The following is a 26,404-nucleotide window of genomic DNA, read 5'->3' on the forward strand; positions in this document are numbered from 1 at the left end:
TCTCTGGCTAAAGGCCACAATATCTCATCTCTGGCTAAATGCGACAATATCTCATCTCTGCCTAAAGGGGACAATATCTCATCTCTGCCTAAAGGCGACAATATCTCAGCTCTGGCTAAAGGCAACAATACATCATCTCTGGCTAAAAGCGACAATACCTGATCTTTGGCTAAAGGCGACAATATCTCATCTCTGGGTAAAGGCGACAATATCTCATCTCTGGCTAAAGGCGGCAATATCTCTGGATAAAGGCGACAATATCTCTGGATAAAGGCGACAATATCTCATCTCTGGCTAAAGGCGACAATATCTCATCTCTGGCCAAAGGCGACAATATCTCATCTCTTGCTAAAGGCGACAATATCTCTGGCTAATGGCAACAATATCTCATATCTGGCTAAAGGCGACAATATCTCATCTCTGCCTAAAGTAGACAATATCTCTGGCTAAAGGCGACAATATCTCATCTCTGGCTAAAGGCGACAATATCTCATCTCTGCCTAAAGGCGACAATATTTCATCTCTGCCTAAAGTAGACAATACCTAATTTCTGGCTAAAGGGGACAATATCTCATCTCTGGCTAAAGGCGACAATATCTCATCTCTGGCTAATGGCGACAATACCTCATCTCTGGATAAAGGCGACAGTATTTCAACTCTGACTAAAGGCGTCAATATCTCACCTCTGGCTAAAGGTGACATTATCTCATCTCTGGCTAAATGCGGAAATATCTCATCTCTGGCTAAAGGCGACAATATCTCATCTCTGGCTAAAGGCGACAATATCTCATGTCTGGCTAAAGGCGGCAATATCTCTGGCTAAAGGCGACAATATCTCTGGCTAAAGGCGACAGTATCTCATCTCTGGCTAAAGGCGACATTACCTCATCTCTGGCGAAAATATCTCATCTCTGGCAAAAGGCGAAATTATCTCATCTCTGGATAAAGGTGACAATATCTCTGGATAAAGGCGACAATATCTCCGGCTAAAGGCGACAATATCTCTTCTCTGGCTAAAGGCGACAATATCATCTCTGGCTAAAGGTGACAATACCTCATCTCTGGCTAAAGGCGACAATATCTCACCTCTGCCTAAAGGCGACAATATCTCATCTCTGGCTAAAGGCGACAATATCTCATCTCTGGCTAAAGGCGACAATATCTCATCTGTGGTTAAAGGCGACAATATCTCATCTCTGGCAAAAGGCGAAAATATCTCATCTCTGGCTGAAGGCGACAGTATCTCATCTCTGGCTAAAGGCGAGAATATCTCATCTCAGGTGAAATGAGGCAATATCTCTGGCTAAAGGCGACAATATCTCATCTCTGGCTAAAGGCGACAATATCTCATCTCTGCCTAAAGGCGACAATACCTCATCTCTGCCTAAAGTAGACAATACCTCATCTCTGGCTAATAACGACAATATCTCTGGCTAAAGGCGACAATGTCTCATCTCTGGCTAAAGGCGACAATATCTCATCTCTTGCTAAAGGCGACAATATCTCTGGCTAAAGGCGACAATATCTCATCTTTGGCTAAAGGCGACATGATCTATCTCTGGCTAAACGCGACAATATCTCATCTCTGCCTAAAGGCGACAATATCTCATCTCTGCCTAAAGTAGACAATATCTCTGGCTAAAGGCGACAATATCTCATCTCTGGATAAAGGCGACAATATGTCATCTCTGCCTAAAGGCGACAATATTTCATCTCTGCCTAAAGTAGACAATACCTCATCTCTGGATAACGGGGACAATATCTCATCTCTGGCTAAAGGCGACAATATCTCATCTCTGGCTAAAGGCAACAATACCTCATCTCTGGCTAAAGGCGACAGTATCTCAACTCTGGCTAAAGGCGACAATATCTCATCTCTGGCTAAAGGTGTCAATATCTCACCTCTGGCTAAAGGCGACAATACCTCATCTCTGGCTAAAGGCGACAATATCTCATCTCTGGCTAAAGGAGACAATATCTCATCTCTGCCTAAAGGGGACAATATCTCATCTCTGCCTAAAGGCGACAATATCTGAGCTCTGGCTAAAGGCAACAATACATCATCTCTGGCTAAAGGCGACAATACCTGATCTCTGGCTAAAGGCGACAATATCTCATCTCTGGCTAAAGGCGACAATATCTCATATCTGGCCAAAGGCGGCAATATCTCTGGATAAAGGCGACAATATCTCTGGATAAAGGCGACAATATCTCATCTCTGGCTAAAGGCGACAATATCTCATCTCTGGCTAAAGGTGTCAATATCTCATCTCTGGCTAAAGGCGACAATACCTCATCTCTGTCTAAACGCGACAATATCTCATCTCTGGCTAAAGGCGACAATATCTCATCTCTAGCTAAAGGCGACAATACCTCATCTCTGGCTAAATGAGGCAAAATCTCTTGCTAAAGGAGACAATATCTCTGGCTAAAGGCGACAATATCTCATCTCTGCCTAAAAGCGACAATATCTCATCTCTGGCTAAAGGCGACAATAGCTCATCTGTGGCTAAAGGCGACAATATCTCATCTCTTGCTAAAGGCGACAATACCACATCTCTGGCTAAAGGCGACAATGTCTCATCTCTGGCTAAAGGCGACAATATCATCTCTGGCTAAATGTGACAATGTCTCATCTCTGGCTAAAGGCGACAATAACTCTGGCTAAAGGCGGCAATCTCTCTGGCTAAAGGCGACAATATCTCTTGCTAAAGGCGACAATATCTCATCTCTGGCTAAAGGCGACAATATCTCATCTCTGCCTAAAGGCGACAATACCTCATCTCAGCCTAAATTAGACAATACCTCATCTCTGGCTAATAGCGACAATATCTCGGGCTAAAGGCGACAGTATCTCATCTCTGGCTAAATGAGGCAAAATCTCTGGCTAAAGGAGAAAATATCTCTGGCTAAAGGCGACAATATCTCATCTCTGCCTAAAAGCGACAATATCTCATCTCTGGCTAAAGGCGAAAATAGCTCATCTCTGGCTAAAGGCGACAATATCTCATCTCTGGCTAAAGGAGACAATACCACATCTATGGCTAAAGGCGACAATGTCTCATCTCTGGCTAAAGGCGACAATATCATCTCTGGCTAAATGTGACAATATCTCATCTCTGGCTAAAGGTGACAATAACTCTGCCTAAATGCGGCAATATCTCTGGCTAAAGGCGACAATATCTCTGGCTAAATGCGACAATAACTCATCTCTGGCTAAAGGCGACAATACCTCATCTCTGGCTAACTGCGACAATATCTCATCTCTGGCTAAAGGCGACAATATCTCTGGCTAAAGGCGACAATATCTCTGGCTAAAGGCAACAATATCTCTGGCTAAAGGCGACAATATCTCTGGCTAAATGCGACAATATCTCATCTCTGGCTAAAGGCGACAATATCGTCTCTGGCTAAAGGCGACAATACCTCATCTATGGCTAAAGGCGACAATATCGCCTCTGGCTAAAGGCGACAATACCTCATCTCTGGCAAAAGGCGACAATATCTGATCTCTGGCTAAAGGCGACAATATCTCATCTCTGCCTAAAGGAGACAATATCTCATCTCTGCCTAAAGGCGACAATATCTCATCTCTGGCTAAAGGCGAAAATACCTCATTACTGGCTAAAGGCGACAATATCTCATCTCTGGCTAAAGGCGACAATACCTCATCTCTGGGTATATGAGGCAAAATCTCTGGCTAAAGGAGACAATATCTCTGGCTAAAGGCGACAATATCTCATCTCTGGCTAATGGCGACAATATCTCATCTCTGCCTAAAGGCGAAAATATCTCTGGCTAAAGGCGACAATATCTCTTGTTAAAGGCGGCAATATCTCTGGCTAAAGTCGGCAAAACCTCATCTCTGCCTAAAGTAGACAATACCTCACCTCTGGCTAAAGGCAACTGTATCTCATCTTTGCTAAAGGCGACAATATCTCATCTCAGGTTAAATGCGACAATATCTCATCTCTGGCTATAGGCGACAATATCTCATCTCTGCCTAAAGGGGACAATATCTCATCTCTGCCTAAAGGCAACAATATCTCATCTCTGGTTAAAGGCGGCAATATCTCATCTCTGGCTAAAGGCGAAAATATCTCATCTCTGGCTAAAGGCGACAATACCTCATCTCTGGCTAAAGGCGACAATATCTCATCTCTGGCTAAAGGCGACAATATCTCATCTCTGGCTATAGGCGACAATATCTCATCTCTGCCTAAGGGCGACAATATCTCATCTCTGCCTAAAGGCGACAATATCTCATCTCTGGCAAAAGGCGACAATATCTCATGTCTGGCTAAAGGCGACAATATCTCATTTCAGGCTAAAGTAGACAATACCTCATCTCTGGCTAATAGCGACAATATCTCTGGCTAAAGGCGACAATATCTCATCTCTTGCTAAAGGCGACAATATCTCTGCCTAAAGGCGACAATATCTCATCTCTGCCTAAAGGCGACAATATCTCATCTCTGCCTAAAGTAGACAATATCTCTGGCTAAAGGCAACAATATCTCATCTCTGGCTAAAGGCGACAATATCTCATCTCTGGCTAAAGGCGACAATATCTCATCTCTGGCTATAGGCGACAATAGCTCATCTCTGCCTAAAGGCGACAATATCTCATCTCTGCCTAAAGTAGACAATATCTCTGGCTAAAGGCAACAATACCTCATCTCTGGAAAAAGGCGACAATATCTCATCTCTGGCTAAAGGCGACAATATCTCATCTCTGGCTATAGGCGACAATATCTCATCTCTGCCTAAGGGCGACAATATCTCATCTCTGCCTAAAGGCGACAATATCTCATCTCTGGCTAAAGGCGACAATATCTCATCTCTGGCAAAAGGCGACAATATCTCATGTCTGGCTAAAGGGGACAATATCTCATCTCAGGCTAAAGTAGACAATACCTCATCTCTGGCTAATAGCGACAATATCTCTGGCTAAAGGCGACAATATCTCATCTCTGGCTATAGGCGACAATATCTCATCTCTTGCTAAAGGCGACAATATCTCTGGCTAAAGGCGACAATATCTCTTGCTAAAGGCGGCAATATCTCTGGCTAAAGTCGGCAAAACCTCATCTCTGCCTAAAGTAGACAATACCTCACCTCTGGCTAAAGGCAACTGTATCTCATCTCGGGCTAAAGGTGACAATATCTCATCTCAAGTTAAATGCGACAATATCTCATCTCTGGCTATAGGCGACAATACCTCATCTCTGGCTAAAGGGGACAATATGTCATCTCTGCCTAAAGGCGACAATATCTCATCTCTGGCTAATGGCGACAATACCTCATCTCTGCCTAAAGGCGACAGTATTTAAACTCTAACTAAAGGCGACAATATCTCATCTCTGGCTAAAGGTGACATTATCTCATCTCTGGCTAAAGGCGGCAATATCTCATCTCTGGCTAAAGGCGACAATATCTCATCTCTGGCTAAAGGCGACAATATCTCATGTCTGGCTAAAGGCAGCAATATATCTGGCTAAAGGCGACAATATCTCTGGCTAAAGGCGACAGTATGTCATCTCTGGCTAAAGGCGAAAATATCTCATCTCTGGCTAAAGGCGACAATATCTCATTTCTGGCTAAAGGCGACAATATATCAACTCTGGCTAAAGGCGACAATATCTCATCTCTGGCTAAAGGCAACAATATCTCATCTCTGGCTAAAGGCGACAATACCTCATCTCTGGCTAACTGCGACAATATCTCATCTCTGGCTAAAGGCGACAATATCTCTGGCTAAAGGCGACAATATCTCTGGCTAAATGCAACAATATCTCTGCCTACATGCGACAATATCTCTGGCTAAATGCGACAATATCTCATCTCTGGCTAAAGGCGACAATATCGTCTCTGGCTAAAGGCGACAATACCTCATCTCTGGCTAAAGGCGACAATATCGTCTCTGGTTAAAGGCGACAATACCTCATCTCTGGCTAAAGGCGACAATATCTCATCTCTGGCTAAAGGCGACAATATCTCATCTCTGGCTATAGGCGACAATATCACATCTCTGCCTAAAGGCGACAATATCTCATCTCTGCCTAAAGGCGACAATATCTCATCTCTGGCTAAAGGCGACAATATCTCTGGCTAAAGGCGACAATATCTCATCTCTGCCTAAAGGCGACAATATCTTATCTCTGCCTAAAGTAGACAATATCTCTGGCTAAAGGCGACAATATCTCATCTCTGGCTAAAGGCGACAATATCTCATCTCTGCATAAAGGCGACAATATTTCATCTCTGCCTAAAGTAGACAATACCTCATCTCTGCCTAAAGGGGACAATATGTCATCTCTGCCTAAAGGCGACAATATCTCATCTCTTGCTAAAGGCGACAATACCTCATCTCTGGCTAAAGGCGACAGTATTTAAACTCTGGCTAAAGGCGACAATATCTCATCTCTGGCTAAAGATGACATTATCTCATACCTGGCTAAAGGCGGCAATATCTCATCTCTGGCTAAAGGCGACAATATCTCATCTCTGGCTAAAGGCGACAATATCTCATGTCTGGCTAAAGGCGGCAATATATCTGGCTAAAGGCGACAATATCTCTGGCTAAAGGCGACAGTATCGCATCTCTGGCTAAAGGCGACATTACCTCATCTCTGGCGACAATATCTCATCTCTGGCAAAAGGCGACAATATCTCATCTCTGGCTAAAGGTGACAATATCTCTGGATAAAGGCGACAATATGTCATCTCTGCCTAAAAGCAACAATATCTCATCTCTGGCTAATTGCGACAATAGCTCATCTCTGGCTAAAGGCGACAATATCTCATCTCTGGCTAAAGGCGACAATACCACATCTCTGGCTAAAGGCGACAATGTCTCATCTCTGGCTAAAGGCGACAATATCATATCTGGCTAAATGTGACAATATCTCATCTCTGGCTAAAGGCGATAATAACTCTGGTTAAAGGCGGCAATATCTCTGGCTAAAGGCGACAATATCTCTGGCTAAAGGCGACAATATCTCATGTCTGGCTAAAGGCGACAATATCTCATCTCTGCCTAAAGGCGACAATACCTCATCTCTGCCTAAAGTAGACAATACCTCATCTCTGGCTAAATGAGGAAAAATCTCTGGCTAAAGGAGACAATATCTCTGGCTAAAGGCAACAATATCTCATCTCATGTTAATGGCGACAATACCTCATCTCTGCCTAAAGGCGACAATATCTCTGCCTAAAGGCAACAATATCTCATCTCTGGCTAAAGGCGACAATACCTCATCTCTGGCTAACTGCGACAATATCTCATCTCTGGCTAAAGGCGACAATATCTCTGGATAAAGGCGACAATATCTCTGGCTAAAGGCAACAATATCTCTGGCTAAAGGCGACAATATCTCATCTCTGGCTAAAGGCGACAATATCTCATCTCTGGCTAAAGGCGACAATATCTCATCTCTGGCTAAAGGCGACAATATCTCATCTCTACCTAAAGGCGACAATATCTCATCTCTGGCTAAAGGCGACAATATCTCATCTCTGGCTAAATGAGGCAAAATCTCAACTCTGGCTAAAGGAGGCAATATCGTCTCTGGCTAAAGGCGACAATATCTCATCTCTGGCTAAAGGCGACAATACCTCATCTCTGGCTAACTGCGACAATATATCATCTCTGGCTAAAGGCGACAATATCTCTGGCTAAAGGCGACAATATCTCTGGCTAAATGCAACAATATCTCTGGCTAAAGGCGGCAATATCTCTGGCTAAAGCCGACAATATCTCATCTCTGGCTAAAGGCGACAATTTCGTCTCTGGCTAAAGGCGACAATACCTCATCTCTGGCTAAAGGCGACAATATCTCATCTCTGGCTAAAGGCGACAATATCTCATCTCTGGCTATAGGCGACAATATCTCATCTCTGCCTAAAGGCGACAATATCTCATCTCAGGCTAAAGGCGACAATATCACATCTCTGGCTAAAGGCGACAATACCTCATTACTGGCTAAAGGCGACAATATCTCATCTCTGGCTAAAGGCGACAATACCTCATCTCTGGCTAAATGAGGCAAAATCTCTGGCTAAAGGAGACAATATCGTCTCTGGCTAAAGGCGACAATACCTCATCTCTGGCTAAAGGCGACAATATCTCATCTCTGGCTAAAGGCGACAATATCTCATCTCTGGCTATAGGCGACAATAGCTCATCTCTGCCTAAAGGCGACAATATCTCATCTCAGGCTAAAGGCGACAATATCACATCTCTGGCTAAAGGCGACAATACCTCATTACTGGCTAAAGGCGACAATATCTCATCTCTGGCTAAAGGCGACAATACCTCATCTCTGGCTAAATGAGGCAAAATCTCTGGCTAAAGGAAACAATATCTCTGGCTAAAGGCATCAATATCTCATCTCTGGCTAATGGCGACAATATCTCACCTCTGCCTAAAGGCGACAATATCTAATCTCTGGCTAAAGGCGACAATATCTCATCTCTGCCTAAAGGCGACAAAATCTCATCTCTGGCTAAAGGCGACAATATCTCATCTCTGGCTAAAGGCGACAATTTCTCTGGCTAAAGGCGACAATATCTCTGGCTAATGGCAACAATATCTCTGGCTAAAGGCGACATTATCTCTGGCTAAAGGCGACAATATCTCATCTCCGGCTAAAGGCGACAATATCGCCTCTGGCTAAAGGCGAAAATACCTCATCTCTGGCTAAAGGCGACAATATCTCTTGCTAAAGGCGACAATATCTCTTGCTAAAGGCGGCAATATCTCTGGCTAAAGTCGGCAAAAACTCATCTCTGCCTAAAGTAGACAATACGTCATCTCTGACTAAAGGCAACGGTATCTCATCTCTGGCTAAAGGCGACAATATCTCATCTCTGGCTAAAGGCGACAATATCTCACCTCTGGCTAAAGGCGACAATATCTCATCTCTGCCTAAAGGCGGCACTATTTCTGGCTAATGGTGACAATATCTCTAGCTAAAGGCGACAATATCTCATCTCTGGCTAAAGGCGATAATATCTCATCTCAGGCGAAATGAGGCAATAACTATGGCTAAAGGCGGCAATATCTCTGGCTAAAGGTGACAATATCTCATCTCTACCTAAAGGCGACAATATCTCATCTCTGGCTAAAGGCGACAATATCGTCTCTGGTTAAAGGCGACAATACCTCATCTCTGGCTAAAGGCGACAATATCTCATCTCTGGCTAAAGGCGACAATATCTCATCTCTGGCTATAGGCGACAATATCTCATCTCTGCCTAAAGGCGACAATATCTCTGGCTAAAGGCGACAATATCTCTTGCTAAAGGCGGCAATATCTCTGGCTAAAGGCGGCAATATCTCTGGCTAAAGTCGGCAAAACCTCATCTCTGCCTAAAGTAGACAATACCTCACCTCTGGCTAAAGGCAACTGTATCTCATCTCGGGCTAAAGGTGACAATATCTCATCTCAGGTTAAATGCGACAATATCTCATCTCTGGCTATAGGCGACAATACCTCATCTCTGGCTAAAGGGGACAATATGTCATCTCTGCCTAAAGGCGACAATATCTCATCTCTTGCTAAAGGCGACAATACCTCATCTCTGCCTAAAGGCGACAGTATTTAAACTCTAACTAAAGGCGACAATATCTCATCTCTGGCTAAAGGTGACATTATCTCATCTCTGGCTAAAGGCGGCAATATCTCATCTCTGGCTAAAGGCGACAATATCTCATCTCTGGCTAAAGGCGACAATATCTCATGTCTGGCTAAAGGCAGCAATATATCTGGCTAAAGGCGACAATATCTCTGGCTAAAGGCGACAGTATGTCATCTCTGGCTAAAGGCGACAATATCTCATCTCTGGCTAAAGGCGACAATATCTCATCTCTACATAAAGGCGAAAATATCTCATCTCTGGCTAAAGGCGACAATATCTCATTTCTGGCTAAAGGCGAGAATATATCAACTCTGGCTAAAGGCGACAATATCTCATCTCTGGCTAAAGGCAACAATATCTCATCTCTGGCTAAAGGCGACAATACCTCATCTCTGGCTAACTGCGACAATATCTCATCTCTGGCTAAAGGCGACAATATCTCTGGCTAAAGGCGACAATATCTCTGGCTAAATGCAACAATATCTCTGCCTACATGCGACAATATCTCTGGCTAAATGCGACAATATCTCATCTCTGGCTAAAGGCGACAATATCGTCTCTGGCTAAAGGCGACAATACCTCATCTCTGGCTAAAGGCGACAATATCGTCTCTGGTTAAAGGCGACAATACCTCATCTCTGGCTAAAGGCGACAATATCTCATCTCTGGCTAAAGGCGACAATATCTCATCTCTGGCTATAGGCGACAATATCACATCTCTGCCTAAAGGCGACAATATCTCATCTCTGCCTAAAGGCGACAATATCTCATCTCTGGCTAAAGGCGACAATATCTCTGGCTAAAGGCGACAATATCTCATCTCTGCCTAAAGGCGACAATATCTTATCTCTGCCTAAAGTAGACAATATCTCTGGCTAAAGGCGACAATATCTCATCTCTGGCTAAAGGCGACAATATCTCATCTCTGCATAAAGGCGACAATATTTCATCTCTGCCTAAAGTAGACAATACCTCATCTCTGCCTAAAGGGGACAATATGTCATCTCTGCCTAAAGGCGACAATATCTCATCTCTTGCTAAAGGCGACAATACCTCATCTCTGGCTAAAGGCGACAGTATTTAAACTCTGGCTAAAGGCGACAATATCTCATCTCTGGCTAAAGGCGACAATATCTCATCTCTGGCTAAAGGCGACAATATCTCATGTCTGGCTAAAGGCGGCAATATATCTGGCTAAAGGCGACAATATCTCTGGCTAAAGGCGACAGTATCGCATCTCTGGCTAAAGGCGACATTACCTCATCTCTGGCGACAATATCTCATCTCTGGCAAAAGGCGACAATATCTCATCTCTGGCTAAAGGTGACAATATCTCTGGATAAAGGCGACAATATGTCATCTCTGCCTAAAAGCAACAATATCTCATCTCTGGCTAATTGCGACAATAGCTCATCTCTGGCTAAAGGCGACAATATCTCATCTCTGGCTAAAGGCGACAATACCACATCTCTGGCTAAAGGCGACAATGTCTCATCTCTGGCTAAAGGCGACAATATCATATCTGGCTAAATGTGACAATATCTCATCTCTGGCTAAAGGCGATAATAACTCTGGTTAAAGGCGGCAATATCTCTGGCTAAAGGCGACAATATCTCTGGCTAAAGGCGACAATATCTCATGTCTGGCTAAAGGCGACAATATCTCATCTCTGCCTAAAGGCGACAATACCTCATCTCTGCCTAAAGTAGACAATACCTCATCTCTGGCTAAATGAGGAAAAATCTCTGGCTAAAGGAGACAATATCTCTGGCTAAAGGCAACAATATCTCATCTCATGTTAATGGCGACAATACCTCATCTCTGCCTAAAGGCGACAATATCTCTGCCTAAAGGCAACAATATCTCATCTCTGGCTAAAGGCGACAATACCTCATCTCTGGCTAACTGCGACAATATCTCATCTCTGGCTAAAGGCGACAATATCTCTGGATAAAGGCGACAATATCTCTGGCTAAAGGCAACAATATCTCTGGCTAAAGGCGACAATATCTCATCTCTGGCTAAAGGCGACAGTATCTCATCTCTGGCTAAAGGCGACAATATCTCATTTCTGGCTAATGGCGACAATATCTCATCTCTACCTAAAGGCGACAATATCTCATCTCTGGCTAAAGGCGACAATATCTCATCTCTGGCTAAATGAGGCAAAATCTCAACTCTGGCTAAAGGAGGCAATATCGTCTCTGGCTAAAGGCGACAATATCTCATCTCTGGCTAAAGGCGACAATACCTCATCTCTGGCTAACTGCGACAATATATCATCTCTGGCTAAAGGCGACAATATCTCTGGCAAAAGGCGACAATATCTCTGGCTAAATGCAACAATATCTCTGGCTAAAGGCGGTTATATCTCTGGCTAAAGCCGACAATATCTCATCTCTGGCTAAAGGCGACAATTTCGTCTCTGGCTAAAGGCGACAATACCTCATCTCTGGCTAAAGGAGACAATATAGTCTCTGGCTAAAGGCGACAATACCTCATCTCTGGCTAAAGGTGACAATATCTCATCTCTGGCTAAAGGCGACAATATCTCATCTCTGGCTATAGGCGACAATATCTCATCTCTGCCTAAAGGCGACAATATCTCATCTCAGGCTAAAGGCGACAATATCACATCTCTGGCTAAAGGCGACAATACCTCATTACTGGCTAAAGGCGACAATATCTCATCTCTGGCTAAAGGCGACAATACCTCATCTCTGGCTAAATGAGGCAAAATCTCTGGCTAAAGGAGACAATATCGTCTCTGGCTAAAGGCGACAATACCTCATCTCTGGCTAAAGGCAACAATATCTCATCTCTGGCTAAAGGCGACAATATCACATCTCTGGCTAAAGGCGACAATACCTCATTACTGGCTAAAGGCGACAATATCTCATCTCTGGCTAAAGGCGACAATACCTCATCTCTGGCTAAATGAGGCAAAATCTCTGGCTAAAGGAAACAATATCTCTGGCTAAAGGCATCAATATCTCATCTCTGGCTAATGGCGACAATATCTCACCTCTGCCTAAAGGCGACAATATATAATCTCTGGCTAAAGGCGACAATATCTCATCTCTGCCTAAAGGCGACAAAATCTCATCTCTGGCTAAAGGCGACAATATCTCATCTCTGGCTAAAGGCGACAATTTCTCTGGCTAAAGGCGACAATATCTCTGGCTAATGGCAACAATATCTCTGGCTAAAGGCGACATTATCTCTGGCTAAAGGCGACAATATCTCATCTCCGGCTAAAGGCGACAATATCGCCTCTGGCTAAAGGCGAAAATACCTCATCTCTGGCTAAAGGCGACAATATCTCTTGCTAAAGGCGACAATATCTCTTGCTAAAGGCGGCAATATCTCTGGCTAAAGTCGGCAAAAACTCATCTCTGCCTAAAGTAGACAATACGTCATCTCTGACTAAAGGCAACGGTATCTCATCTCTGGCTAAAGGCGACAATATCTCATCTCTGGCTAAAGGCGACAATATCTCACCTCTGGCTAAAGGCGACAATATCTCATCTCTGCCTAAAGGCGACACTATTTCTGGCTAATGGTGACAATATCTCTAGCTAAAGGCGACAATATCTCATCTCTGGCTAAAGGCGACAATAACTTATTACTGGTTAAAGGCGACAATATCTCATCTCTGGCTAAAGGCGACAATACCTCATCTCTGGCTAAATGAGGCAAAATCTCTGGCTAAAGGAGACAATATCTCTGGCTAAAGGCGACAATATCTCATCTCTGGCTAATGGCGACAATATCTCATCTCTGCCTAAAGGCGACAATATCTCTGGCTAAAGGCGACAATATCTCTTGCTAAAGGCGGCAATATCTCTGGCTAAAGGCGGCAATATCTCTTGCTAAAGTCGGCAAAACCTCATCTCTGCCTAAAGTAGACAATACCTCACCTCTGGCTAAAGGCAACTGTATCTCATCTCGGGCTAAATGTGACAATATCTCATCTCAGGTTAAATGCGACAATATCTCATCTCTGGCTATAGGCGACAATATCTCATCTCTGCCTAAAGGGGACAATATCTCATCTCTGCCAAAAGGCGACAATATCTCATCTCTGGTTAAAGGCGGCAATATCTCATCTCTGGCTTAAGGCGAAAATATCTCATCTCTGGCTAACTGCGACAATATCTCATCTCTGGCTAAAGGCGACAATATCTCATCTCTGGCTAAAGGCGACAATACCTCATCTCTGGAAAAAGGCGACAATATCTCATCTCTGGCTAAAGGCGACAATATCTCATCTCTGGCTATAGGCGACAATATCTCATCTCTGCCTAAGGGCGACAATATCTCATCTCTGCCTAAAGGCGACAATATCTCATCTCTGGCTAAAGGCGACAATATCTCATCTCTGGCAAAAGGCGACAATATCTCATATCTGGCTAAAGGGGACAATATCTCATCTCAGGCTAAAGTAGACAATACCTCATCTCTGGCAAATAGCGACAATATCTCTGGCTAAATGCGACAATATCTCATCTCTGGCTATAGGCGACAATATCTCATCTCTTGCTAAAGGCGACAATATCTCTGGCTAAAGGCGACAATATCTCATCTCTGCCTAAAGGCGACAATATCTTATCTCTGCCTAAAGTAGACAATATCTCTGGCTAAAGGCGACAATATCTCATCTCTGGCTAAAGGCGACAATATCTCATCTCTAGCTAAAGGCGACAATTTCTCTGCCTAAAGGCGACAATATCTCATCTCTGGCTAAAGGCGACAATATCTCATCTCTGCATAAAGGCGACAATATTTCATCTCTGCCTAAAGTAGACAATACCTCATCTCTGCCTAAAGGGGACAATATGTCATCTCTGCCTAAAGGCGACAATATCTCATCTCTGGCTAAAGGCGACAATATCTCAACTCTGGCTAAAGGCGAAAGTATTTAAACTCTGGCTAAAGGCGACAATATCTCATCTCTGGCTAAAGGTGACATTATCTCATCTCTGGCTAAAGGCGGCAATATCTCATCTCTGGCTAAAGGTGACAATATCTCATCTCTGGCTAAAGGCGACAATATCTCATGTCTGGCTAAAGGCAGCAATATATCTGGCTAAAGGCGACAATATCTCTGGCTAAAGGCGACAGTATCGCATCTCTGGCTAAAGGCGACATTACCTCATCTCTGGCGACAATATCTCATCTCTGGCAAAAGGCGACAATATCTCATCTCTGGCTAAAGGTGACAATATCTCTGGATAAAGGCTACAATATGTCCTCTCTGCCTAAAAGCAACAATATCTCATCTCTGGCTAATTGCGACAATAGCTCATCTCTGGCTAAAGGCGACAATATCTCATCTCTGGCTAAAGGCGACAATACCACATCTCTGGCTAAAGGCGACAATGTCTCATCTCTGGCTAAAGGCGACAATATCATCTCTGGCTAAATGTGACAATATCTCATCTCTGGCTAAAGGCGACAATAACTCTGGCTAAAGGCGGCAATATCTCTGGCTAAAGGCGACAATATCTCTGGCTAAAGGCGACAATATCTCATGTCTGGCTAAAGGCGACAATATCTCATCTCTGCCTAAAGGCGACAATACCTCATCTCTGCCTAAAGTAGACAATACCTCATCTCTGGCTAAATGAGGCAAAATCTCTGGCTAAAGGAGACAATATCTCTGGCTAAAGGCAACAATATCTCATCTCATGTTAATGGCGACAATACCTCATCTCTGCCTAAAGGCGACAATATCTCTGCCTAAAGGCGACAATATCTCATCTCTGGCTAAAGGCGACAATACCTCATCTCTGGCTAACTGCGACAATATCTCATCTCTGGCTAAAGGCGACAATATCTCTGGATAAAGGCGACAATATCTCTGGCTAAAGGCAACAATATCTCTGGCTAAAGGCGACAATATCTCATCTCTGGCTAAAGGCGACAATATCTCATCTCTGGCTAAAGGCGACAATATCTCATCTCTGGCTAAAGGCGACAATATCTCATCTCTACCTAAAGGCGACAATATCTCATCTCTGGCTAAAGGCGACAATATCTCATCTCTGGCTAAATGAGGCAAAATCTCAACTCTGGCTAAAGGAGGCAATATCGTCTCTGGCTAAAGGCGACAATATCTCATCTCTGGCTAAAGGCGACAATACCTCATCTCTGGCTAACTGCGACAATATATCATCTCTGGCTAAAGGCGACAATATCTCTGGCTAAAGGCGACAATATCTCTGGCTAAAGGCGGCAATATCTCTGGCTAAAGCCGACAATATCTCATCTCTGGCTAAAGGCGACAATTTCGTCTCTGGCTAAAGGCGACAATACCTCATCTCTGGCTAAAGGAGACAATATAGTCTCTGGCTAAAGGCGACAATACCTCATCTCTGGCTAAAGGCGACAATATCTCATCTCTGGCTAAAGGCGACAATATCTCATCTCTGGCTATAGGCGACAATATCTCATCTCTGCCTAAAGGCGACAATATCTCATCTCAGGCTAAAGGCGACAATATCACATCTCTGGCTAAAGGCGACAATACCTCATTACTGGCTAAAGGCGACAATATCTCATCTCTGGCTAAAGGCGACAATACCTCATCTCTGGCTAAATGAGGCAAAATCTCTGGCTAAAGGAGACAATATCGTCTCTGGCTAAAGGCGACAATACCTCATCTCTGGCTAAAGGCGACAATATCTCATGTCTGGCTAAAGGCGACAATATCTCATCTCTGGCTATAGGCGACAATATCTCATCTTTGCCTAAAGGCGACAATATCTCATCTCAGGCTAAAGGCGACAATATCACATCTCTGGCTAAAGGCGACAATACCTCATTACTGGCTAAAGGCGACAATATCTCATCTCTGGCTAAAGGCGACAATACCTCATCTCTGGCTAAATGAGGCAAAATCTCTGGCTAAAGGAAACAATATCTCTGGCTAAAGGCATCAATATCTCATCTCTGGCTAATGGCGACAATATCTCACCTCTGCCTAAAGGCGACAATATCTAATCTCTGGCTAAAGGCGACAATATCTCATCTCTGCCTAAAGGCGACAAAATCTCATCTCTGGCTAAAGGCGACAATATCTCATCTCTGGCTAAAGGCGACAATATCTCTGGCTAAAGGCGACAATATCTCTGGCTAATGGCAACAATATCTCTGGATAAAGGCGACATTATCTCTGGCTAAAGGCGACAATATCTCATCTCCGGCTAAAGGCGACAATATCGCCTCTGGCTAAAGGCGAAAATACCTCATCTCTGGCTAAAGGCGACAATATCTCTTGCTAAAGGCGACAATATCTCTTGCTAAAGGCGGCAATATCTCTGGCTAAAGTCGGCAAAACCTCATCTCTGCCTAATGTAGACAATACGTCATCTCTGACTAAAGGCAACGGTATCTCATCTCTGGCTAAAGGCGACAATATCATCTCTGGCTAAATGTGACAATATCTCATCTCTGGCTAAAGGCGACAATAACTCTGGCTAAAGGCGGCAATATCTCTGGCTAAAGGCGACAATATCTCTGGCTAAAGGCGACAATATCTCATGTCTGGCTAAAGGCGACAATATCTCATCTCTGCCTAAAGGCGACAATACCTCATCTCTGCCTAAAGTAGACAATACCTCATCTCTGGCTAAATGAGGCAAAATCTCTGGCTAAAGGAGACAATATCTCTGGCTAAAGGCAACAATATCTCATCTCATGTTAATGGCGACAATACCTCATCTCTGCCTAAAGGCGACAATATCTCTGCCTAAAGGCGACAATATCTCATCTCTGGCTAAAGGCGACAATACCTCATCTCTGGCTAACTGCGACAATATCTCATCTCTGGCTAAAGGCGACAATATCTCTGGATAAAGGCGACAATATCTCTGGCTAAAGGCAACAATATCTCTGGCTAAAGGCGACAATATCTCATCTCTGGCTAAAGGCGACAATATCTCATCTCTGGCTAAAGGCGACAATATCTCATCTCTGGCTAAAGGCGACAATATCTCATCTCTACCTAAAGGCGACAATATCTCATCTCTGGCTAAAGGCGACAATATCTCATCTCTGGCTAAATGAGGCAAAATCTCAACTCTGGCTAAAGGAGGCAATATCGTCTCTGGCTAAAGGCGACAATATCTCATCTCTGGCTAAAGGCGACAATACCTCATCTCTGGCTAACTGCGACAATATATCATCTCTGGCTAAAGGCGACAATATCTCTGGCTAAAGGCGACAATATCTCTGGCTAAAGGCGGCAATATCTCTGGCTAAAGCCGACAATATCTCATCTCTGGCTAAAGGCGACAATTTCGTCTCTGGCTAAAGGCGACAATACCTCATCTCTGGCTAAAGGAGACAATATAGTCTCTGGCTAAAGGCGACAATACCTCATCTCTGGCTAAAGGCGACAATATCTCATCTCTGGCTAAAGGCGACAATATCTCATCTCTGGCTATAGGCGACAATATCTCATCTCTGCCTAAAGGCGACAATATCTCATCTCAGGCTAAAGGCGACAATATCACATCTCTGGCTAAAGGCGACAATACCTCATTACTGGCTAAAGGCGACAATATCTCATCTCTGGCTAAAGGCGACAATACCTCATCTCTGGCTAAATGAGGCAAAATCTCTGGCTAAAGGAGACAATATCGTCTCTGGCTAAAGGCGACAATACCTCATCTCTGGCTAAAGGCGACAATATCTCATGTCTGGCTAAAGGCGACAATATCTCATCTCTGGCTATAGGCGACAATATCTCATCTTTGCCTAAAGGCGACAATATCTCATCTCAGGCTAAAGGCGACAATATCACATCTCTGGCTAAAGGCGACAATACCTCATTACTGGCTAAAGGCGACAATATCTCATCTCTGGCTAAAGGCGACAATACCTCATCTCTGGCTAAATGAGGCAAAATCTCTGGCTAAAGGAAACAATATCTCTGGCTAAAGGCATCAATATCTCATCTCTGGCTAATGGCGACAATATCTCACCTCTGCCTAATGGCGACAATATCTCACCTCTGCCTAAAGGCGACAATATCTAATCTCTGGCTAAAGGCGACAATATCTCATCTCTGGCTAAAGGCGACAATATCTCTGGCTAAAGGCGACAATATCTCTGGCTAATGGCAACAATATCTCTGGATAAAGGCGACATTATCTCTGGCTAAAGGCGACAATATCTCATCTCCGGCTAAAGGCGACAATATCGCCTCTGGCTAAAGGCGAAAATACCTCATCTCTGGCTAAAGGCGACAATATCTCTTGCTAAAGGCGACAATATCTCTTGCTAAAGGCGGCAATATCTCTGGCTAAAGTCGGCAAAACCTCATCTCTGCCTAATGTAGACAATACGTCATCTCTGACTAAAGGCAACGGTATCTCATCTCTGGCTAAAGGCGACAATATCTCATCTCTGGCTAAAGGCGACAATATCTCACCTCTGGCTAAAGGCGACAATATCTCATCTCTGCCTAAAGGCGACACTATTTCTGGCTAATGGTGACAATATCTCTAGCTAAAGGCGACAATATCTCATCTCTGGCTAAAGGCGACAATATCTCATCTCAGGCGAAATGAGGCAATAACTATGGCTAAAGGCGGCAATATCTCTGGCTAAAGCCGACAATATCTCATCTCTGGCTAAAGGCGACAATTTCGTCTCTGGCTAAAGGCGACAATACCTCATCTCTGGCTAAAGGAGACAATATAGTCTCTGGCTAAAGGCGACAATACCTCATCTCTGGCTAAAGGCGACAATATCTCATCTCTGGCTAAAGGCGACAATATCTCATCTCTGGCTATAGGCGACAATATCTCATCTCTGCCTAAAGGCGACAATATCTCATCTCAGGCTAAAGGCGACAATATCACATCTCTGGCTAAAGGCGACAATACCTCATTACTGGCTAAAGGCGACAATATCTCATCTCTGGCTAAAGGCGACAATACCTCATCTCTGGCTAAATGAGGCAAAATCTCTGGCTAAAGGAGACAATATCGCCTCTGGCTAAAGGCGACAATACCTCATCTCTGGCTAAAGGCGACAATATCTCATCTCTGGCTAAAGGCGACAATATCTCATCTCTGGCTATAGGCGACAATATCTCATCTTTGCCTAAAGGCGACAATATCACATCTCTGGCTAAAGGCGACAATACCTCATTACTGGCTAAAGGCGACAATATCTCATCTCTGGCTAAATACGACAATACCTCATCTCTGGCTAAATGAGGCAAAATCTCTGGCTAAAGGAAACAATATCTCTGGCTAAAGGCATCAATATCTCATCTCTGGCTAATGGCGACAATATCTCACCTCTGCCTAAAGGCGACAATATCTAATCTCTGGCTAAAGGCGACAATATCTCATCTCTGCCTAAAGGCGACAAAATCTCATCTCTGGCTAAAGGCGACAATATCTCATCTCTGGCTAAAGGCGACAATATCTCATCTCTGGCTATAGGCGACAATATCTCTGGCTAATGGCAACAATATCTCCGGATAAAGGCGACATTATCTCTGGCTAAAGGCGACAATATCTCATCTCCGGCTAAAGGCGACAATATCGCCTCTGGCTAAAGGCGAAAATACCTCATCTCTGGCTAAAGGCGACAATATCTCTTGCTAAAGGCGACAAAATCTCTTGCTAAAGGCGGCAATATCTCTGGCTAAAGTCGGCAAAACCTCATCTCTGCCTAATATAGACAATACGTCATCTCTGACTAAAGGCAACGGTATCTCATCTCTGGCTAAAGGCGACAATATCTCATCTCTGGCTAAAGGCGACAATATCTCACCTCTGGCTAAAGGCGACAATATCTCATCTCTGCCTAAAGGCGACACTATTTCTGGCTAATGGTGACAATATCTCTAGCTAAAGGCGACAATATCTCATCTCTGGCTAAAGGCGACAATATCTCATCTCAGGCGAAATGAGGCAATAACTATGGCTAAAGGCGGCAATATCTCTGGCTAAAGGCGACAATATCTCATCTCTACCTAAAGGCGACAATATCTCATCTCTGGCTAAAGGCGACAATATCTCATCTCTACCCAAAGGCGACAATATCTCATCTCTGGCTAAAGGCGACAATACCTCATCTCTGGCTAAATGAGGCAAAATCTCTGGCTAAAGGAGACAATATCTCTGGCTAAAGGCAACAATATCTCATCTCATGTTAATGGCGACAAAACCTCATCTCTGCCTAAAGGCGACAATATCTCTGCCTAAAGGCGACAATATCTCATCTCTGGCTAAAGGCGACAATACCTCATCTCTGGCTAACTGCGACAATATCTCATCTCTGGCTAAAGGCGACAATATCTCTAGATAAACGCGACAATATCTCTGGCTAAAGGCAACAATATCTCTGGCTAAAGGCGACAATATCTCATCTCTGGCTAAAGGCGACAATATCTCGTCTCTGGCTAAAGGCGACAATATCTCATCTCTACCTAAAGGCGACAATATCTCATCTCTGGCTAAAGGCGACAATATCTCATCTCTGGCTAAATGCGACAATATCTCAACTCTGGCTAAAGGCGACAATATCTCATCTCTGGCTAAAGGCGACAATATCTCATCTCTGGCTAAAGGCGACAATACCTCATCTCTGGCTAACTGCGACAATATCTCATCTCTGGCTAAAGGCGACAATATCTCTGGCTAAAGGCGACAATATCTCTGGCTAAATGCAACAATATCTCTGGGAAAAGGCGGCAATATCTCTGGCTAAAGCCGACAATATCTCATCTCTGGCTAAAGGCGACAATATCGTCTCTGGCTAAAGGCGACAATACCTCATCTCTGGCTATAGGAGACAATATAGTCTCTGGCTAAAGGCGACAATACCTCATCTCTGGCTAAAGGCGACAATATCTCATCTCTGGCTAAAGGCGACAATATCTCATCTCTGGCTATAGGCGACAATATCTCATCTCTGCCTAAAGGCGACAATATCTCATCTCAGGCTAAAGGCGACAATATCACATCTCTGGCTAAAGGCGACAATACCTCATTACTGGCTAAAGGCGACAATATCTTATCTCTGGCTAAAGGCGACAATACCTCATCTCTGGCTAAATGAGGCAAAATCTCTGGCTAAAAGAGACAATATCGTCTCTGGCTAAAGGCGACAATACCTCATCTCTGGCTAAAGGCGACAATATCTCATCTCTGGCTAAAGGCGACAATATCTCATCTCTGGCTATAGGCGACAATATCTCATCTCTGCCTAAAGGCGACAATATCTCATCTCAGGCTAAAGGCGACAATATCACATCTCTGGCTAAAGGCGACAATACCTCATTACTGGCTAAAGTCGACAATATCTCATCTCTGGCTAAAGGCGACAATACCTCACCTCTGGCTAAATGAGGCAAAATCTCTGGCTAAAGGAAACAATATCTCTGGCTAAAGGCGTCAATATCTCATCTCAGGCTAATGGCGACAATATCTCACCTCTGCCTAAAGGCGACAATATCTAATCTCTGGCTAAAGGCGACAATATCTCATCTCTGCCTAAAGGCGACAAAATCTCATCTCTGGCTAAAGGCGACAATATCTCATCTCTGGCTAAAGGCGACAATATCTCTGGCTAAAGGCGACAATATCTCTGGCTAATGGCAACAATATCTCTGGATAAAGGCGACATTATCTCTGGCTAAAGGCGACAATATCTCATCTCCGGCTAAAGGCGACAATATCGCCTCTGGCTAAAGGCGAAAATACCTCATCTCTGGCTAAAGGCGACAATATCTCTTGCTAAAGGCGACAATATCTCTTGCTAAAGGCGGCAATATCTCTGGCTAAAGTCGGCAAAACCTCATCTCTGCCTAAAGTATACAATACGTCATCTCTGACTAAAGGCAACGGTATCTCATCTCTGGCTAAAGGCGACAATATCTCATCTCTGGCTAAAGGCGACAATATCTCACCTCTGGCTAAAGGCGACAATATCTCATCTCTGCCTAAAGGCGACACTATTTCTGGCTAATGGTGACAATATCTCTAGCTAAAGGCGACAATATCTCATCTCTGGCTAAAGGCGACAACATCTCATCTCAGGCGAAATGTGGCAATAACTATGGCTAAAGGCAGCAATATCTCTGGCTAAAGGCGACAATATCTCATCTCTACCTAAAGGCGACAATATCTCATCTCTGGCTAAAGGCGACAATATCTCATCTCTACATAAAGGCGACAATATCTCATCTCTGGCTAAAGGCTACAATACCTCATCTCTGGCTAAATGAGGCAAAATCTCTGGCTAAAGGAGACAATATCTCTGGCTAAAGGCAACAATATCTCATCTCATGTTAATGGCGGCAATACCTCATCTCTGCCTAAAGGCGACAATATCTCTGCCTAAAGGCGACAATATCTCATCTCTGGCTAAAGGCGACAATACCTCATCTCTGGCTAACTGCGACAATATCTCATCTCTGGCTAAAGGCGACAATATCTCTGGATAAACGCGACAATATCTCTGGCTAAAGGCAACAATATCTCTGGCTAAAGGCGACAATATCTCATCTCTGGCTAAAGGCGACAATATCTCATCTCTGGCTAAAGGCGACAATATCTCATCTCTACCTAAAGGCGACAATATCTCATCTCTGGCTAAAGGCGACAATATCTCATCTCTGGCTAAATGAGGCAAAATCTCAACTCTGGCTAAAGGAGGCAATATCGTCTCTGGCTAAAGGCGACAATATCTCAACTCTGGCTAAAGGCGACAATATCTCATCTCTGGCTAAAGGCGACAATATCTCATCTCTGGCTAAAGGCGACAATACCTCATCTCTGGCTAACTGCGACAATATCTCATCTCTGGCTAAAGGCGACAATATCTCTGGCTAAAGGCGACAATATCTCTGGCTATATGCAAAAATATCTCTAGCTAAAGGCGACAATATCTCTGGCTAAAGCCGACAATATCTCATCTCTGGCTAAAGGCGACAATATCGTCTCTGGCTAAAGGCGACAATACCTCATCTCTGGCTAAAGGAGACAATATAGTCTCTGGCTAAAGGCGACAATACCTCATCTCTGGCTAAAGGCGACAATATCTCATCTCTGGCTATAGGCGACAATATCTCATCTCTGCCTAAAGGCGACAATATCTCATCTCTGGCTAAAGGCGACAATATCTCATCTCTACCTAAAGGCGACAATATCTCATCTCTGGCTAAAGGAGACAATATAGTCTCTGGCTAAAGGCGACAATACCTCATCTCTGGCTAAAGGCGACAATATCTCATCTGAGGCTAAAGGCGACAATATCACATCTCTGGCTAAAGGCGACAATACCTCATTACTGGCTAAAGGCGACAATATCTCATCTCTGGCTAAAGGCGACAATATCTCTTGCTAAAGGCGACAATATCTCTTGCTAAAGGCGGCAATATCTCTGGCTAAAGTCGGCAAAACCTCATCTCTGCCTAAAGTAGACAATACGTCTTCTCTGACTAAAGGCGACAACATCTCATATCTGACTTTAGGCGACGGTATCTCATCTCTGGCTATAGGCGACAATATCTCATCTCAGGTTAAATGCGACAATATCTCATCTCTGGCTAAAGGCGACAATATCTCATCTCTGCCTAAATGTGACAATTTCTCATCTCTGGCTAAAGGCGACAATATCTCATCTCTGCCTAAAGGCGACAATATCTCATCTCTGGCTAATGGCGAAAATATCTCATCTCTGGCTAAAGGCGACAGTATCTCATCTCTGGCTAAAATCGACAATATTTCATCTCAGGCGAAATGAGGCAATATCTCATCTCTGGCTAAAGTCGGCAATATCTCATCTCTTGCTAAAGGCGACAATATCTCATCTCTGGTTAAAGGCGACAATATCTCATCTCTGGCTAAAGGCGATAATACCTCATCTCTGGCTAAAGGCGACAATATCTCATCTCTGGCTAAATGCGACAATATGTCAACTCCGGCTATAGGCGACAATATCTCATCTCTGGCTAAAGGCGACAATACCTCATCTCTGGCTAACTGCGACAATATCTCATCTCTGGCTAAAGGCGACAATATCTCTGGCTAAAGGCGACAATATCTCTGGCTAAATGCAACAATATCTCTGGCTAAAGGCGACAATATCTCTGGCTAAAGCCGACAATATCTCATCTCTGGCTAAAGGCGACAATATCGTCTCTGGCTAAAGGCGACAATACCTCATCTCTGGCTAAAGGAGACAATATAGTCTCTAGCTAAAGGCGACAATACCTCATCTCTGGCTAAAGGCGACAATACCTCATCTCTGGCTAAAGGCGACAATATCACATCTCTGGCTAAAGGCGACAATACCTCATTACTGGCTAAAGGCGACAATATCTCATCTCTGGCTAAAGGTGACAATACCTCATCTCTGGCTAAATGAGGCAAAATCTCTGGCTAAAGGAGGCAATATCGTCTCTGGCTAAAGGCGACAATACCTCATCTCTGGCTAAAGGCGACAATATCTCATCTCTGGCTAAAGGCGACAATATCTCATCTCTGCCTAAAGGCGACAATATCTCATCTCAGGCTAAAGGCGACAATATCACATCTCTGGCTAAAGGCGACAATACCTCATTACTGGCTAAAGGCGACAATATCTCATCTATGGCTAAAGGCGACAATACCTCATCTCTGGCTAAATGAGGCAAAATCTCTGGCTAAAGGAAAAAATATCTCTGGCTAAAGGCGTCAGTATCTCATCTCTGGCTAATGGCTACAATATCTCACCTCTGCCTAAAGGCGACAATATCTAATCTCTGGCTAAAGGCGTCAATATCTCATCTCTGCCTAAAGGCGACAAAATCTCATCTCTGGCTAAAGGCGACAATATCTCATCTCTGGCTAAAGGCGACAATATCTCTGGCTAAAGGCGACAATATCTCTGGCTAATGGCAACAATATCTCTGGATAAAGGCGACATTATCTCTGGCTAAAGGCGACAATGTCTCATCTCCGGCTAAAGGCAACAATATCGCGTCTGGCTAAAGGCGAAAATACCTCATCTCTGGCTAAAGGCGACAATATCTCTTGCTAAATGCGACAATATCTCTTGCTAAAGGCGGCAATATCTCTGGCTAAAGTCGGCAAAACCTCATCTCTGCCTAAAGTAGACAATACCTCATCTCTGACTAAAGGCACCGGTATCTCATCTCTGGCTAAAGGCGACAACATCTCATATCTGACTTTAGGCGACGGTATCTCATCTCTGGCTATAGGCGACAATATCTCATCTCAGGTTAAATGCGACAATATCTCATCTCTGGCTAAAGGCGAAAATATCTCATCTCTGCCTAAAGGCGACAATTTCTCATCTCTGGCTAATGGCGACAATACCTCATCTCTGGCTAAAGGCGACAATATCTCATCTATGGCTAATGGCGACAATATCTCATCTCTGGCTAAAGGCGACAGTATCTCATCTCTGGCTAAAGGCGACAATATCTCAACTCTGGCCAAAGGCGACAATGTCTCATCTCTGGCTAAAGGCAACAATACCACATCTCTGGCTAAAGGCGACAATGTCTCATCTCTGGTTAAAGGCGACAATATCTCTGGCGAAATGAGGCAATATCTCATCTCTGGGTAAAGGCAACAATATCTCATCTCTGGCTAAAAGCGACAATGTCTCATCTCTTGCGAAATAAGGCAATATCTCATCTCTGGCTAAAGGCGACAATATCTCTGGCTAAAGGCGACAGTATCTCTGGCTAAAGGCAACAATATCTCTGGCTAAAGGCGACAAT

The sequence above is a fragment of the Coturnix japonica genome, chromosome 16, assembly GCF_054131305.1.
Source record: "Coturnix japonica strain WE chromosome 16, WE-NBRP24, whole genome shotgun sequence".
Classification (NCBI taxonomy): Eukaryota; Metazoa; Chordata; class Aves; order Galliformes; family Phasianidae; genus Coturnix; species Coturnix japonica.